General features: G+C 45.6%; 1 protein-coding gene across 6 annotated transcripts in view; it reads right to left on the bottom strand.

Annotated features, from left to right (window-relative positions):
* The window catches only part of ANKS1B (ankyrin repeat and sterile alpha motif domain containing 1B), a 749199-nt gene that overhangs the window by 693138 nt on the left and 37180 nt on the right, over positions 1-18881 (bottom strand). The window lies entirely within an intron of this gene.

The following is an 18881-nucleotide window of genomic DNA, read 5'->3' as shown; positions in this document are numbered from 1 at the left end:
TGAAGTCAATGGGACTAGTCTGATGCATAAAGATAAACACACGCCCAATGCTTGTAGGGTTGAGACTTAGCTTAGATTTAACTTTAAAAAGTGAAACAGAGCAGGAAGAAGAGGGTGCAGGAGAAGAGACAAGGGTATCTTCAATAAAATTGTAAATACTCTGTGAGGGCTAATGCATAATATGGTGTAGTAAAGATGGTGGAGGTTTTTGTGACTGTATGGATGTATTAGTTGGCTATGTTTTACCCATGTCTTTGCAAATCATTTTAATTCAGAAAGATAACATTTTTCTAGAGGATATTAAATTTAGAATGGAATTTTAGGGACAGCTGGCTTCAGGATAATTGCTAGATTTGAAGTCTGACAGCAGTGATGATGTCTGTTTCTTTAACCCTTAAATCCCAAACGACAAGTGTATCTCTTCTTGGAATTCTATATTAACACAACTCCCATCCTTTTTACATCTTTTTCTTACATACTATCTCAGCCTAATCTCATTCTTCTCTTAATCTTCTTTCCTTTTGAAAGAGGTGCCTACTGCCTCACTAATTTACCTCTTCTAGCAAGAATCAAAAAAGGCAGGAGGAGATGCATCTGCTCCTCCCCTTTCTTCACTCTCCTTGTGGCTGAATTCTTTCATGCAAAGGTACTCTGGGCTCTATGCCTATTCTGCCTCATCCTTTTCCTTGCAGATTTTCAGAATTGCCCACCTTTGGTGTTTCCTGAAATGAGGTCCAGGCAGCAATGGGAACTGGAATTAGGTTTTTACTCAGGCCAGGGTGGAGGGGAGGCCAGCTGCAGATCAAAGGCAGGGTAGGGCAGTATCTAAATTAACCATCCTTTCTGGCACAGAACTGCCTACTGCTCTCAACATCTGGAAACAAGCCAGTGTAAGCACTTACTTGGAGTGTAAACTCCTTGGGGCAGGGGCCTTCTATTTTATCTGTGTTTGTTTAGCACCTAGGTGTCAGACAACCAGGATGAGGGCACTCAGGCTCCAGAGCTAGAGTCAGGCATCACACCCCATACAGCCAGAGTCAGTAGACAGGAACAAACCCCAAGGGTCAAAGTGGAAGGCAGGAACTGGGTACCAGAGCCAAGGCTCAAGCCAGAGTCAGTAGTTAGGAGCCAAAGCCAAGGATCAAACCAGAGGGCAAGAACTGGAGTAAGTTGGGTAGTAGGCAAGGAGGGGTTCAAGGCAGGGGCAGGACAGAGGCAAGCATGGGGGAAAGGCAGGAGCAGGCACAGTGGTGGGCATGAGCATTGAGAAGCCAGCAAGCTTCTACTGCTGCTGCCTGCTGGCTTAAGAGCTAGCCTGCTGGCCCCTATAGCCAAAAAGGTGGCATGGCCAATCAGGCAGTCTGCAGCAGCTGTACTGATGAGGTTGCCCTTGTTAAGAACACAACCCACTTGCAACTTCTTTTAGTAGGGAAATTGACAAAAGGGATAGGACAGAGGCTAAGCTGGGGGCAAGGCAGGAACAGACACAGTGCCAAGGCTGAGCTCTTTGACTCTGTCCCTCAGCCTTTCTGAGGACCCAGAGAGCTCAGTCAAAGCAACACATGATGCAACATAACAGAGAACTACATGGTGCAAGCCTCACTACTTTACAATGCCATTTATACAGAGTCACTTTTCAGTGTAAAACAGCACTTTAAATCAATCAAAATAAAAAAATAAGTAGAGCTGGTTGGGAAACGGAAATCCTTTTCCACAAAAAATGTTGCATTTTTGTAATTCTTTTCATTCCACACTGGGACAAAACATTAAAAACCCCTTGCAGGAAGGGATTTCCATTTTCCAGTCAGCTCTATTTATTTTCTCAGTGGTTAGAGCACTCTCCTGAGGTGGGAGACCGCTGCTCAAACCCTTTCTCTTCATCGGGCAAAAGGGGGCAATTGAACCTGGGTCTTCCATATCTCAGGTGAGTGCTCTAGCCACTGGGCTAAAAAGCTGTTATGTAGGCACCAGCACCACTGCCTCCTCCTTCAGCCATTTTGTGTGGAGTAAGGCAGATGCCTAACTCATTCTGACAAGAAAACGACTTAGGCTTCTAAGCTGTCTGACTCCAGCCAATTGTATACCCAGATAAAATAGATTTCTCTAGTTTCCCTAGAAGAATGCCATATGGAATAGTATGAAATAATCAACTAACACCAAGATATTTACTATGCTATGTTCATCACATCTTTATCCACTAATCTTGTTGCTCTATCAAATAATATATTTAGATTACCTAGGAATTCTTTTTTAATGAACAATGACTGCCTATTATTTAGCAAATTATTTTCCCCTAGGTGCATACAAATTGGTTAAGTTTTGATCTAATTTACCAGGTATTTAAATTATATTTATAGAGAAAGGTTCTCATTAAGTCATTGATTGTTGTACACCATCACAGTTTTAGCATAGAGATTGCACATGGAAAAGACATTTTAGGTCAGATACTCCATGTTCTTCATAGTACCTTTTTTAGTATTTTGTCCAGTCTAGTTTTAAACATCCTACACTATACAGGGTCCACAACTTCCCTTTAAAGACTTTACACAGGCTAATAAACCTCACCCTCACAAAGTTCTTAATGATATTTAATTAAACTTTTCTTTCTTAATTTACTCTCATTACCTCTGGTCATATCTCCTGGTATCATTATCAGTCATGCCTTTCCATCCTTGGGGTTCACATGCTTCAAATATTTTGTACAGTATACATCTCTTTGCAATACATATTTAACTTAAAATTGTTCTCAATTTTTTATCCTGAACCAAGCCAACTTTGCCAGCTCTTCATGGCATTCCACATGTGGTCACACCAGAGACATAAAATGAGCGTCTATTTTACCTTCCTCTCCATGATATGATACCGTTGTATATGCAGTTAATTTCATTGACCATTTTTGCAGCCAATTGTATCGCAAGCAGATAACCAATATCATCCCTTAATCTCTTTTAGCATTATTGCCTTCAAGGTTTACGCCTCCCATAGAAAATGTATTTCAGATTATTTTCCCAGAAATGCATTAGCTTTCATTTTGCCAAGATATCTCACTTTATTAGTTTCATCCCTTGTTCTTAATCTCAATGTATGCCTATGCCTATGGTTTCTCTTTCCTTGCTACTATTCACAACACTTGCCAATTTAATATTGTCTGAAAATCTAATGAATATGCTGCTTTCCACATTCACATTCCATTTCCACATTCAAGGCTGCTTTCCCAATTAACATTCTTCCAACACTCATTAATAGCTTTCACATAGTTTTGGGTTGCACTGGCATAGCTGTGGATTGCAGAGGGGTTGGGGAGCAGGAGGGTGGGGTAGACTGGCAGAGCTGAGAGTTCTGGGAAGTTGGGGTGCACTGGCGTAACTGTGGACCGCAGGGGGTTGGGAGTAGGAGGATAGGGTACAGGGTGGATGGGTGCACTGGCAGAGCTGTGAGATGCAGGAAGATTGGGGAAAAAAGATTGGGGTCCACTGGCAAAGCTGTGAGGTGCACGAGGGTTTGGGGAGCACTGGCAGAGCTTGGGCATGCAGAGGGCTGGGGGGCACTGGCAGAGCTGTGGGGTGCAGGAAATTGGGGTGCAGAGTGTCTTTGGGGTGCTGACAGAGCTGGGGCTGCAGGGTGATTGGGTTGCAGGAAATTTGGTGTGCAGGAGTGTTGTGATGCACTGGAAGAGATAGGGTGCTGGGGGTGAGGTGCACTTTAAGAGCTGTGGAATGCAAGCATGCTGAGGTGCAGGATGGCTGGGGTGCACTGGCAGTTCTGGAGGTGCAGGGGTAGGGCACGGCGGGGGCTGGGTGCACTGTGAGAAATGGGCAGTGTCATGTCTCTCTCAGCAGAGCTCTCTTGCCTACCATAACCATCCCCTTCCTTCACTGCAGCCCCAAGTCCCTCTTGCCCTATTTCCCCACTCTGATTCCTAATACTCTCCCCTCCCAGGAAGCATTCACATGTCTAATCCTCCCCCACCAAATACTTTGATTACATTTCTTCCAAAGTGAAATTGCAACTCATGACTAACAAATTGTAGCATCCTCCAGCCACTCAGTTCAAAACTCCTTTAGTCTGAGGTAGGGTATGGTGATTAACTTATCCTTATATATGTTAATTGAAGGGTGCTTTCAGAACCACATAGGCACCAACTCTGTGGGTTCTCCAGAGCTGGAGCACCCACAGGAAAAATATGGTGGGTGCTCAGCATCCACCATCAGCCCCATGAATCAGCTCCTCTCCCTCCTTCCCAGTGCCTCCTGACCTCTGTGATTAGGTGTTCAGTGGCATGCAGGAGGTGCTGGGGGGAAGGGGGAGGATCGGGGCAGGAGGAGGTGGGGGGAGAGGTGGGAAGCGGTGGGGCGGGGGCAGAGCAGGGGCAGGAAGAGACAGGGCGAGGGGTGAGGGCTTGGGGGAAGGAGTGGAGTAGACGTGGAGCGAGGGTCAAGCACCCACTAGGAACCGGGGAAGTCGGCGCCTCTGCACAACCATCAAGAGGTCTGTGATTCAGCCAGTCATTATTAGTACCTCTCAGGCTATGGCTACACTACAGAGCTTACAGCAGCACAGCTGCACCACTCTAGCTCTGCTAGTGCAGACACTCTAAGACAAAGGGAGAGAGCTCTCCCACCAACCTAATTACTCCAGCCCCCATGAGCTCTCCCACTGACATAGTGCTGTCCAAACTGGTGCTTAGGTCAGTGTAACTTATGTCGCTGAGGGGGGTGGCTTATGCACACCCCTGAGCAACATAACTTATATCGACCAAACCTACAGTGTGTACATAGCCGCAGTTTAACTCTACAAGGCAGCAAAAGGAAACTGTTTTATTGAGAAAACTGTAAATGATCCCAAATTTGGATCACTAATGCTACTCTGTTCCCCCATGAGGCACACCAAATTTCAAAGCAATCTGACTAACCATTCCGATAGTAGAGTTCTTAAGTGTCAAGTTTAAAGAATATAAAATGGCAGGAATGGAAACTCTCTAGATTTTTTTCTGTATTGGCACAAGCACAGTGTAAAAAATGTACATTTTCTTAAATACTATTCTCAATTTGGGTCCCCCAGAGATTTAATGGGCACCATGCACTGCTTTGGGTAAAACTCAACAGATTGAGAACATTTTGACGTGCACCAATAGTTTGATCTCTGGCTGTGGGCAAAAAACCCCCACCTAGAAACTTTTTTAAAAGGGTTATTTTCTGGGGGTCTTATATCTCTGGAACCATTGGCTCAGATGACTCCAAATATTGGTCACTATCCCTGCCCTGCACCCTCCTGAGGCACAGCAAATTTCAAAGAAATCTGACTACACATGTCAACTTTAGAGGACTTAGGCTGATCTTGAAACAGATGTTGTGATGTAACCTTAACTATAGTGGAGCTACTGCATCACTATAAGTTAAAATCCAAATATATTATACCTACTGTATTCTCTTCCTCCTCCAATTTTAAAATTCTATCCTAACATGGACCCAAATTTGGCACAACTTTTTCTTCATAAATCACTGCTGCTAAATGCTTATTGTAGAAAATTAGTGATTTTTTTTATAATCCTAATAATAAGAAATCTAAATGAATATTTATTCTAGGGACAGCAACTTCTAGGATCTCTTTGCCTTTTTGCAAATTGTATCATATTTGCTGCTCTCATATTTCAGTATCTTCGCAGTTCTCCTTGGTATTTCAAAAATAAATGTCAGAGTAGGTTTCTTAGCTAATTCCTTAATACCATAGGATGCTTATCCTTCAGAATAAACAAATATTCAAGTATTGTATTCTGTTATCTCATCTTTATCAATGGTTATTCCTACAGTATCTTCTTTCCTTATCAGTTGCTCAAAAACTTTTAAAATGTATATTTCATGTTAAAATCTGACTTAATAAAGGAATTCAAAATCTCAGCCATTCTGAGCCAACATTAATTAAATTCTCCTCTTCTTTTATTGATGGATTTGCTTTCTCCGTACTACCTTCTTTGTTTCCCTCCTGACACATTTGTAAGTGTCCTTTTATTCCTCCTTAAATCCTTTTGTGGACCATCATCTTATTGCTTTTTTGCTGCTCCCGCTAGCCTCTACTGGCTAAGTAGTCTTCTATGGGTTCTTCACTTTTTCTATCACACTGTTTTGAGGGTTTTTTGTGAAGCCATATTGGAAGCTTCTTGCATTATTCCATTTCTGAAATGTCCATCATTTAACAATGTTTTTAGGATTCCACAGCCTTTTTCCACACTAGTTGAATTTAAGACTTTTTCTATTACACTTTACTCACCAGATTTCTTCATTCTCCAGGATTTGCCTTCCTTGAGTGCAATTACCCATGTATTACTTTGCTGTGAATCTGTTCATCCTACTATACTGAATTCAAGTAGGTCATGGTCTCTTGGGCCAACCTTCTTAAGATATCTCACATTTCCTCAATCAATTTCTCCCTACCCATAAAAAGTAGATTCAAGAATACTACTTCTCTGGCTGGTTTGTCTACTTTCTCAATGGTAAAGTCATCATAGGTGGGGCTGGTAGCTCCTATTATCAAGGTTGACCAACACTTCCCATTAAGACCCTGTTTTCATTAGCTTATAACTTTGCCACACTTCAATCATTTGGGCTGAAATTTTATATGTTGGGTGTCTTTCTTTTTGGAAACATTTGGGAAAATGGTTGTCAAATCAAAGAAAGAAAATAAGGGAAATACATTGTTTTGCCCATATTAAAAAATTCTGGAAACCTTTTCTGGGAAGTTTTAGTGCCACCATGCTTTGGACCTGAAATTGGCCTTTGTATAAATGACATGCCTTTTGCTTTTCCCCTGAAAAATTGGCACAAATTTGGCCAAGTTAAAACCTTCTGAGAATTGTAGATTGCACATGGTCATTAGAGATTTCTTAGATTTTAGCACCTAAATTCCCTTAAGATTCCGTCCATATTGAACATGTTCCAGCCTGGGACTGAGCAGAATTTCCCCTGCAATTGCAGCTCTCAGCTGCTGTGAACCATACCAGGTTCAGACATCTGAATTGAGAGCAGGAAGTCTCTCTCTTTTGTGCTCTCAATGATCCCGCAGCTGGGCCCAGATAGTGCGGAGGAGAAAACTGTCTGATTTGTATGCAGAGAAGGTAAGAACTACAACTTTCTGTGGTGGAGGTGGAAAGGCAGGGAGGAACATAGCTGGATGGGCAAAAACTGAGACTGGAGGCTGACACAGGAGGAGAGGGAAATTGAAACTTGGACTTGGGATGGAGGGGGAAGACAGACTGGCTGGGCAAGGAGACTGGGACTGGGATTGGGATCTGGGAAGGGAAACAGGGAACAGTGGGAGCCAAAAAGTGGGGGGGGGAATGGTCTAGAAAAGGAAACTGGGAACAATGAGCCTCTGTAACCTTAATTTGGCCCCCCATGTGTATGTATTATGATATGGTCTTTAATTACATGGGTGACAAGTTGGGAATATATGTGAACTCAGTTATGTTTTGGGACTGCCATTTTGATTGTATCTTTCACTGTAATTTTCACTTTGTGTTGTAACCTCCATGTTGGGTTAAAAATATCAAGATACTGTGGAAAACCAATCTGATCTTGATAAGGTCAGTCTATTCTAGACCATGTTGTGCTCATGCTAAGGGGTAGGAATCCTGGGAGAGGGCTGCCAATGAGAGGGCCATCCAGGGCCATCAACTCCAATTGTCTCTCAACTACCAGCCCATCCACAAGAACAATGAGTTTCTAAACATAACTGTCGAGGAGAAGGGATGGCAGTCCCACAGCCTGGACATATGGCCAAAGGGGTCAAAGACTATATTTAAGTAGAGTTGCCAGGTGTCCAGTTTTTGACCAGAACACCCGGTCAAAAAGGGACCCTGGCAGCTCCAGTCAGCACCGCCAACCGGGCCATTAAAAGTCTGGTCGGCAGTGCAGCAGGGCTCCGGCAGGCTCCGGAAAGCAGTGGCATGTCCCCTTTCCGGGTCTTTGGCATAGAAGCAGCCAGGGGACTCTGTGCACTGCCCATCCCCCAAATGCAAGCTCCATAGCTCCCATTGGCCAGGAACTGCGGCCAATGGGAGCTGCAGGGGCGTTGCCTGTGGATGGGGCTGCCTAGCCACATCTCCGCATAGGAGCTGGACGGGGGACGTGCCATTGCTTCCATGAGCTGCCTGAGGTAAGCACCGCCCGGAGCCTGCCCCCCCACCCTCCTCCTGTGCCCCAACCCGCTGCCCTAGCCCTTATCCCCCTCCCGCCCTCCAAACCCCTCGATCCCAGCCTGGAGCCCCCTCCTACATCCCAAACCCCTCATCCCCAGCCCCACCCCAGAGCCCGTACCTCCAGCCGGAGCGCTCATCCCCCCACACCACAACTCCCTGCCCCAACCCAGCGCCCTTCCTGCCCTCCAAACCCCTTGGTCCCAACCTGGAGCCCCCTCCTACATCCCAAATCCCTCATCCTTGGCCCCACACCAGAGCCTGCAACCCCAGCTGGAGTCCTCAGCCCCCCCGCACCCAAATTCCCCGCTCCAGCCCAGAGCCCCCTACCACACCCTGAACCCCTCGGCTCCACCACCCAGACCAGAGCCCCCTCCTGCACCCCAAACCCCTCATCCCCGGCCCCACCCCAGAGCCCACACCACGAGCTGGGTCCCTAACTCCACCCCCCTCCCCCGCATCCCAACCCCCTGAGCCAGCCCAGCGAAAATGAGGAAGTGAGTGAGGGTGGGGAGAGCAAGCGACAGACACTGACCAGACCCCTGGGTGGCCTGTAATGGAGGCTGGGGGAAGTTAAGCATTCCCAAACCTCACACCACCGGGGGGTGGGGAGAGGCAGTCTCAGATTACCAGCCAATTTGGAGTCCCCAGAAAAGTCTCCCCCCACCACGGCCCCTGGGCTGGAGGAGCTCTCTCCCTGCTGCAGCCACAGAGCTTTTCCAGACTCAGGGCCACAGTGGGGGAGTGTGTGGGGAAAGGGAAAATGGAAAAGAGCGAGCGGAGGGCAGGGCCTTGGGGGAAGAGGTGAAGTGGGGGCAGAATGGGGCAGAGCCATGAGGGAAGGGGCAGAATGGGGCGGGGCCATAGGTGGGACTGCGGGCAGAAGGGGCAGAGTTGGAGAGGGTTTCCAGGCTCAAAGCTCTAGCCAGGTCCCAGAGCTCTGCTGCAGTTCCAGCTGGGGCTGAGAGCTCGACCCTGACCGTGGCCCTGACTGGGCTCTCAACCCCACCCCACCCCTGCCCCAGCTGGGCCACAGAGTGGCTGAGAGCAGCGAATGGGGAGGTGGCCTTGGCCAGAAGAGGTGGCACTGGGAGCTAGCCTCCCTAAGGGGAAGCTTCACCAATCACCCATGACCAGGCCTTAAACTCATAAAAAGGGTGAGATTAGACCAAGGAGGTTGCATTCACTAATTTGATGTTTTTCAAAGGTCTGTAACTCTATAGTCGGCTTTCAAGAGTAAACAGTATGTGGCTAAGAAATTCCTTTGTTAAGCTTGTGTTCTTTGCTTTCCTGAAGGGTTTGTTTATAAACCAGAGCTCTGACAACCAAGTGCACTCTTTGTGGAAACATGCCTAAGCAAATAGGGGTTTGGGAGGGCTGTGCCATTGGTTCAGGGGTCTAAAGCGGCTATGTCCCACTGCCTAGAAGGGTGTCACTCCTGTAGTCTGCACCTAGGAGTGTGCTTGAGAGACCCAGAGCTACAACCAGAGACCAGTCATCACCAGGACCCAGGGCTTTAGCAGCACATGGGGTCCAGTGGTTGAGTCCACTTCCAACAGATTAGCATCTCTCTAGGGAGGGGAACTAGGACAGGATTGCTTCCTATTTTTTTTCCACAGGACCCCTGCATCATTCAGTGCACAGGACCTGCTCTAGGGAAGTATCACAGTTGTGTAATGAAGAAGATTGCTGTACGCAGGACCAAGTTGGAATGTGTATACTGAATGAGGCAAGGGAGAGCTGGAAGAGAAAGGATAGTCTCATGGTTAAGGCTGTTGAATTCTGCCCTGGAGAACTGGATTCTATCCCTGCCTCTGTCACAGAGTTCCTGTGTGATGCTAGGCAAGTGACTTTAAGTAGTAAGTGGTGTTCCTCATCTTTTGGATGCCTAACTTGAGACCCTGGGGTCTGATGTTCAGAAGTATTGAGTACTCACATCTGCAACTGAAGTCAATGAAAGCTGTGCTTTGAACATTCAGAGTACTATATAATGCTAAGTACGCTGAAAAATCAGGTCCCAGTCTCAAATTGGGCATCCAACATTAGTAATACTGTTGATCTTAACCTTTCTGTGCCTCAATTCCACATCGGTAAAATGGGGATAACTCATCTCACAGGGATTACTGTGAAAATAAATTAATGTTTGTGAAGCACTCAGATACTATAGGGAGGAAATCAATAAGTTAGTTTTCAGAGCAGGGTTTAACTAGTGTGGAGTAAATAAGGCACAGGGCCACACACTGAACAACAAGAAAACAAAATACTTAATAGCTGGTCGTTGAGTGCACACGTTCCATCCTGTGCACTGACTGATGTATGGGTCCTGTGGAAAAAATAGTATGTGATCATGTAATTAAAGACTGGATCATAAAGGATCAGGGCCAGTTCTACCTTTTTTGCCGCCCCAAGCAGCGAAGCAAAAAAAAAAAAAAAAAAAAAGCGGCCGCCGAAGAAGAAAAAATAAAAAAGCTGCTGCCAAAGTGCCACCAAGGAAGGAAAAAATAAACAAAAAAACCCACCGGAGTGCCGCCCCAAGAACAGCCAAAGTGCCGCCCCTTCTGATTTGCCGCCCCAGGCACCAGCTTCCTTAGCTGGTGCCTAGAGCCAGCCCTGTAAAGCATACATACAAAAGGGGCAAATTAAGGTTGTGTGTGCAACAGGCAACCTTAATTCTGACATCTCCTAACTTTTGAATGCTTTCATTTGCAACCTTAATTCTTTTAATATAGTTTCTGTGTGTGAAATCTTCTATATAAATTACGAATCTCTATGATCATTCATATTTGTTACTCATCAGATATCTAGGCAATCATTCTCCTTTGGGATGGTGTGTACAACCCCACTCTGGGCATCAAGGGATTACGGGATTATTTTGGGCTCAGCCACCCCCACCCCACCACACCTGCAGCAAATGTGCCCTCTGCCTGAGGAATTAAAAGACAGGGAATTAGCTCATTTGGGTGAAAGAGATGGAGGTGAACAGACCTGCAGTCCACAGTTTGACCAGAGCAGAGGGAAGCCTAAAGGCTCTGACACAGCTGGACCCACCCCAGAGATAATCAGAGAGGGAAGTATCCCCCTCTCCCTCACCTGTGGACCCTGGATATTGGTAACCCCCTCTTACTTATTTTGGTTTGGACTGCCCCAACAGAGAAAAGCCTTGGACTACGCTGACTGAGGGAGGAGATGAGAAGAAACAGTCAAGGGAGGAGAGCCTTAAGGAGCCTTGGTTGCCAGACCACTGGTAGCCCAAAGGGCCCTGGTAGCCTGGGCTCATCCCCTCCCTCACAACCCTCTTGGCAGTCAGGGGTTGCAGCCCTAGGCCATGCTCCCCAACCAGACCCTGAGTGAGGACCATTACACCCCAGCATAAAGCTTCTTTGGGGTTTAAATAATCTATGATTTTTTCTATATTCACATCCTAGCTATCAGAATCATCACACCAAGATTTTTGTAGCCCACTAGATTATAATCGCCATCGATGTTGTTCTTCCCCATGCTCCCTGCACTTCCCTTTAGCACAGGGGTGGGCAAACTTTTTGGCCTGAGGGCCACATGAAGCTGCGAAACTGTATGGAGGGCCAGGTAGGGAAGGCTGTGCCCCCAAACAGCCTGGCCCCCGTGCCCTATCCACCCCCACCCACTTGCCCCCCTCAGAAGCTCTGACCCATCCAACCCCACCCCCCGGCTCGTTGTCCCCTGACCGACCCTCCTGGCACCCCCTGCCCCTAACCACCCCCCTGGGATCCCACCCCCATCCAACCCCCCCTGCTCCCTGTCCCTTGACTGCCCCCCAGGACCACCTACCTAACCGCCTTCACTGTCGCGTGTGCATGCCACCGCTGCCGCCCTCTTACCCTGCCACTCAGAGTGGCAGGAGCTCACAGCCCTGCTGCCTGGACGGAGCCAGCCACGCTGCCCATGCGACGGCATAACTGCGGGGGACGGGCCAGGGGCTAGCCTCCCTGGCCAGGAGCTCAAAGGCTGGGCAGGACGGTCCTGCAGGCCGGATGTGGCCCACGGGCCGTAGGTTGCCCACCTCTGCTTTAGCACATTAATATTCTTCATGTTGTGGAATAAAACTCCATCTTCCTGCTTCCATTATAAATTCAAAAATCCACACTAGACCATTTCAGTTAAGTGAAGGCTTTTATTGTCGTCTTTGCCTAGAGTACACTAACAAGGTTTCCCAGTTCTGAAATTAGGTGGCGCCCATCTAATGCAAGCAAGCTTATGTCACAAAAGACATTGTTATGATTACCTATACAAAACCTTTCTCTTCACTGTCAGTAATTCATAGTATCAATATTCTTATTTTTCGATTTGCAACTGTCATCAGATACTACCTCATTTTGTTCTTAAATTCCTTTTTCAAATTACTGAAATACTTTATGTTCTTATCCGATCTTTCTTAATTGGTTTTTGTTCCCTCATGAACTTTAGTATAAGAATGGAAAATTCCTGGGATTTTCCACTGATTGTGATAATAGCCGCCCTGGTCCCCAGAGGACAATATAATATCCAAATATATTTATTTAGTCTGAACCACAAAAAATTCTCCATCCAAATTCAGCACTATGAAGTCGCCAGTAAGTTTTACTTGCCTCTTCTTTCTTTCATTTCAGGCCATTCTTCTTGGTTACTGGTCGGGTTAATATCTGGCTTTGACCTGTTTTCAATCTGATGATACTTATCTGTTTCTCTAAGGTCAGAATACCAATCTTTTTGTAACTAGACAAAAGCTGCACCTTTTCTTATTACTGCTTGTTGCCATATTCTTCCTCCGACTTACTTGATCTATTCTTTCGACTGATAATGTTCCTTGCTTTTTTTCCTTCTCTAATTTTGTTTCATATGATGCTCCTTGTGACTTCAGCTGCAAATGTTGTACTTATATTTTCATCTCAAGTAACTGTGCTTGACATAAGGATATCCTCATATACTATAATGTGAAAATACTGAGAGCTCATTGCAAGAAAGATGAAAAACAATCTAATCCATAAAGAAACTGACTCAAAGTAGCACTATCACTCCCTTTTGGGGGTCTTCTACACTGAAATTAGAAAAAGTGGCAATATGTTTAATGCTACTGGATGCTAATGTTGAAATATTGATGAAATAAAATAAGAGTGGTGAGATTGTGAAAAAAAGAAAATTGGAGCTAGAAATACTTAACAGGCAAGTCTCTGCTGTAATGCTTCATTAAGCTGTTTTGGTGAAACACATACTTTTCTCCAGACTATTAAGAAGCACACACATTGTGACACAAGTCATTTAAGCTGATGAAAATTACTGTATAAATATAAAAACCTTGTTATGAACAAGAATGGATTGATAGACTGATCCCATCTCAGCACTATCTCAAGTGTTGTTCATTGCCAGACCAACTCAAGCTTATGAACAGTGCACTTAATATTGTGAAGTCTTTGATTATTCCATAAGGATATGGTAATACTTTAGATACATACAGCAGTTAAGGGTCCCATACTTCCCTCCTTTCCACACTAAAGAGGGGGGGAAATGACGTGGAAAATCCACCTCAAATTGTGCTAAAGTTGAAGGTAGCACAATGGTTCTGAAACATGCTGTTTCCTGAGAGCCCACAAAAGCCTCTATGCACAAACACCACGTAGTTGGGAAAGAAATACTTACTTACCTTACAGTAACCATAGCTCTTTGAGATGAGATGTGGTGTCTGTGGAATGTGGGTCATGGAATACATTTCCAAAAGCCACAGTTACTGTTAGGTAAGTAATCATTTCTTCATTGATCGTCCATATATAGCAGACTCTTAGCAACTCACAAGCAGTGACTTGCTGAGATGGAAGTGAGTGATTAGTCTACTTAAACAAAGACCGCATGTAGCGAAGCAATGATTCACTGGTGCAGCGCTGCCTGCTGGTCGTCCAGGGAATTAGCTCTTGTCCAGCCCTGAGCACCCTCTGCAGGCCAGTGTCTCGCCTGCCTTAGGGCCCCCGTGTCCCTCCCAGACCCCGGTGTCCTTTTCTTTCTCAGGGTTCTGCCCACCGCAGTACCCTCACACGCTGGGTCTCCCCTCCCAAGGGAACCCCCAACCCACTACACCCACCTTGCCTCAGTGGCTACTGCCAGTCACCATCTAGGCCCTTTCTCAAGGGGCAGACTGCAGTCCGTAGTAGTCACTCATCACCAGCAAGGGGTTGGACCAGCTGCCTCTGCCTTTCGCCAGGCTGCAGCCCCAGTACCTGCTTAGGCCTTAACCAAAGCCTCAGCCTGGGGAATTGCCAGGCTGGCGCTCCCCAGCTCCTTTGTCCTTCCCCAGCACTGTTGAAAGAAACATCAGATCTTGATGCTTCAACTAAGGAATAGTGTTTTGTAAAAATATGGATTGAACCCCAGGTAAACGCTCTGTATATTTTTGAGAGAGGTATGTTTCTCAAGGAAGCTGCAGGTGCTGCCTGAGCTCAAGTAGAATGAGTACTAATCTGAGGTGGGACATCTAAGCTGGCTAGTTCATAATTAAGGCTATGATTCTGTCACGGAGGTTGTGGAAGTCATGGAATCAGTGACTTCTAGAGCCCTTCATGACTTCAGCCTGTGGTGTCCGGGAACTGCATGGGCCCCCAGGGAGCTGAGCTGGGGCCCCTGCAGCTGCCCAGCCGCCTTGGGCGGTGTGGGGACTCTGCAGCTCCCCATTTTGTCATGGATATTTTTATTAAAAGTTACAGACAGATCACGGACTTCCGTGAATTTTTCTTTATTGCTCATGACCTATCTGTGACTTTTTTACTAAAAATATCCCTGAAAAAATCTTAGCCTTATTCATAATAGTTAAATGCAGCTAGACACCCACTTTGAGAGTCTCTGGGTTGAAATAGCTTGCCCTTTCAACCTGTCCGCATACGCTATAGAGTCTAGTCCTTTGTAAATAATAATAGTGCTCTGAGAAAAGTAATCTAGCCTCCCCCTGATTGGTATTTGGTTTGGGAAAGAAAACTGGTAAATTTATCATTTGGTTTAAATTAAAGTACTTTAGCAAAAAGTTGGTATGGGGCCTAAAGATGACCTTATCCTTATGAAAAATTGTATATGGAGGACCTGCAGTCAATATTCCCTCTAAATTTTCTTTGGGCTTACACTTGCCCAAACACAAAATGGTGTGTGTGTCCATGTCCATCCCTATGGAAACCACCTGCTGGGCAGAGGGTTGGGGTGGTGCTTTGGCCCTGTCAGGCTGCAGCTCTAGAACCTCTGATGGCAGTGGAGAGCCCTGCCAGGTCTGTCACCTGAGCTCCGCACAAGGGGTGCCCCAGAGCCATAGTCTCTTCCTGGTTGGGCTGAGTGTGAACTGGAGACCAGAAGTGCTTCCACTGCCCTCCAGTGAGGAGGTGAGGCCACACACCTTGTTATGTGGGGAGGGGAGAACAGAATACAGCAAGTTCTTAAAGGGCCATGCCAAATTTCTGCTGGGGCTGCACAGACATGAGCAGCACAGTTTCTGACCTGTGCAGTATATACAATATTGCTGTGCAGTCATGTGTGTGCGCAGTTTATTGGCTGCCTGCCATAAGAGCCTGTATTTCCCCCAACTCTCAGTGCAGACGTAATTGCTACTAAAAATGCTATTTTTATGGATAAATGTAACAGAGTAAGTTGCCAAGAGCTCAAACAGAAGTCTGCAAGACCCACTAGGACCACACTGAAGTCCCAGGGAGGAAAATGCTCAAACTTGGGTAGGAGAAAATTGTGCATCCTGGGGTAATGATGGTGATATGCTGAAACAGCAGCTAAATGCATCCAAGCAGAACAAACAGATAATCCTGAGTTCTTTAAAATCTGCAAAGAAAGCCAGGGTATCTGGGAGTTGAGTGTTCATAGGAGGTGATGTTGCTCAGCCCATACTGAGAACCTCTTCCACTTGGCAACATATGTTACCCTGGAGGAATCCTTCCCACTCTGAATAAAAATGTTTTGATCATCTACAGAGTAGGATCTGTCTGTCAGTCATCCATCCAGTATCCAGGCTGTGAGGTGGAGGGAAGCAGGATCTGGGTGAAAGATGTCCCTGTCATCCTAAGAGATTAAGTCTGACAGAAAAGGTAAAGAGAATGAATTAATCAGATCATCAGCTCCAAGTACCAAAAATGCCATGGTTAAGCTGATGACTGTGGCTAAATCCCGTGTGATCTTCCTCAATACTCTCAAGATCAGTAGGATTGGAAAGTAAGCATATATCATACCTGGAGACCATGAAATGAGGAATGTGTGTGATAGGGATCCTAGGGCTAGGCCTCCCCTTCCATAGAACTTGTGACATTTTTTGTTTCTGTGTATCGCAAAGAGGTCTACTGATGATTGACCTCATTCCTGTAAGATGCTTCATATTATGGACTCATTGACAGTCTACTTGTGGCCCCTGGAGAACTGTCTGCTCAGGCAATTTCCCTGCGCTTCTGTAGTCCTGGAAGGTGAAGTGCTACGTGAGAGACTTGATGGTGGATGCACCAATTCCAGAACAGACTTCTAGTATATAGAGGTTGAACAAACTCCTCCCTGTCTGTGTATATAAACACAAATGTCATGTTTTCAGTCACAATTTGATGACTGAATTCTTGAATCTTTGGAAGAAATGCTGTGAAGACTCAATGAATACCCTTAGTTCTAATAAGTTTATGTCCAATCTCTTCTCATAGGTAAATAGTGGTGCAGATGAGCTCCCTACCCTACAAGATATGTGTTGGTCACTTGGGTCTTGGTGGGAAGAGGTGGGGAGAATGGTACTCATTTGCATACCTGATTGGGATTTTTCCATAAATTCAGGGCGGAAAGGACCATGGGAAGAACTAGCATTGATGTGTCTATATGCTGTCTATTTGGTAGGTACACTGACTTCAGCCAGCTGTTTTTACAGTATAGGTGAAGTCTGGCCTGCTGTGTGATGTATGTACAAGAAGCCATGTACCTGAGGAGACTCAAACATTTTCACTGAGGTATATGGCTGATGCTGCAGCTGGCTGATAAGCGTGGTCATGGATTCAAATCTGTCCTCATGCAAATCAGCTCTGATTGTGGTAGTGTCTATCAATGAAGTCTGTTCTTTGTGCTGAAGTCAAAAGGTTTTTTTTCTTTCAGGCCTAACTCACTGAATAGATGGAGAATTTGATTAATATAATTCTCCACTTGCCGATGTGACCTTCCTTGGATTGGCCAGGTGTTGTTCCTTATTTTCTGCAATGAGCTACCACCAGAACTCTGTATTTGGTGAAAATTCTCTGCTGTGGACAGAACAACAGCCCAAAGGGTAGTACCCTGAACTGATAGTAGTTTTGTCCTCCTTGAAACCTTAGATGTTTCTGTGCCTGGGATGTATGGAGATATGGAAGTTAGCAACTTGCAGGTCAAGAGCCACAAAAGAGACCTGTGGATCCAACAATGGAATTATGGAGGCTATGGTTACCATTCTGAATCTGAAGTGATGAATGAAGGCACTGAGTCCCCTCAACTCCAGGTTAGGGGACCATCCTTCTTTCTTTGATTTTCATTCCAATTATTTTCTAATTCCCCTTTTCCCTATATTGGATTGCTACTTCCTCTATTGCTCCCAGAGAGAGATGCAATTCCACTTCCAATTCCACTAACAGACTTTGTGAAAAGGGAGGGGAGGCAGGGAGAGATAGGAGCAATATGGGACTGCAGGGAAATTATTTCTAGAACCCAGCAAACTGATGTTATTAGTTTCCATGTTCCCTGAAAGAAATAAAGATGGTTTCCAAATATGGAGAAGGAGGGGTAAAGATCTATCAGCATGGTTGTATACAGACTCTCAACCAACTCATCAAAATGAATGTTTTGAGATAGTTGCAGCATGAGATTGGATGATGTTGTGTCTGAATAGCTCCCTCTTTTGAAAGCACTGCCACATTCATGGACATTCAGTGGACCTCTGGTGGTAAAAGATACCAGGTGATGATCTCTGCCTGATGTAAGCTTTCCTTGCTTCCTTCCTGGACTCTGTGTGTGTGTGTGCGCGCGCGCTCCAAGAGAATAAAGCATGACCCAAGTCCCTGAGTGAATGAAAAGTCTCATACATCTTTGCACTAAAAAGATCCAGACTCACAAAGGGAATATCTTCCTCCATCAACTGCATGTCTCTCAGGAAGATGGGAGCCAGGATGCTCTTCTTATGATGATGCAAGTTGCCACAGAATGGGATGTGGTGTCAAAGGCATCTAGAGCTGCCTGGATGGGTGTTTTCGCTATCAACTTTCCCTCTAAAATCAAAGACTTAAATTTCTCCCTGCACTCCTGCAGGAGTTTTTCAATGAAATCCAAGAATTCATGATCATTCATATCTTGTTTACAATGTCTGGTACATAGAGATCCTAAATAGCAGGTAGCTGATGAATAGCTTTTTCTTCCACATAAATTGAGTCACTTTGGCTTTCTATCTTTTGGTATCATTCTTGGTGGTTGCCTGTTTCTTTCATTAGCCACTGCAACCATCAGCACGACAGGTTTTAGATGAGCGTACAGGTACTTATAACCAGTACTTGATACCACTAATCTGCCTTTTTAGAGGTAGGTGTCACTGATGCTGATAAACTGTGGTGGCTCTAACAAGGCTTCATTTATGGGTAATGCCAGGCAACCAGGTAAGGAGGTATGGAGTATGTCCAAAAGTCTGTGGGAGCTCTCCTCTACCACCTCCACT

Source organism: Natator depressus, chromosome 1 (genome assembly GCF_965152275.1).
Source record: "Natator depressus isolate rNatDep1 chromosome 1, rNatDep2.hap1, whole genome shotgun sequence".
NCBI classification, from domain to species: domain Eukaryota; kingdom Metazoa; phylum Chordata; order Testudines; family Cheloniidae; genus Natator; species Natator depressus.
The sequence above is the reverse complement of the archived record's forward strand: the minus strand, read 5'-3'. Positions and strand labels throughout refer to the sequence as shown.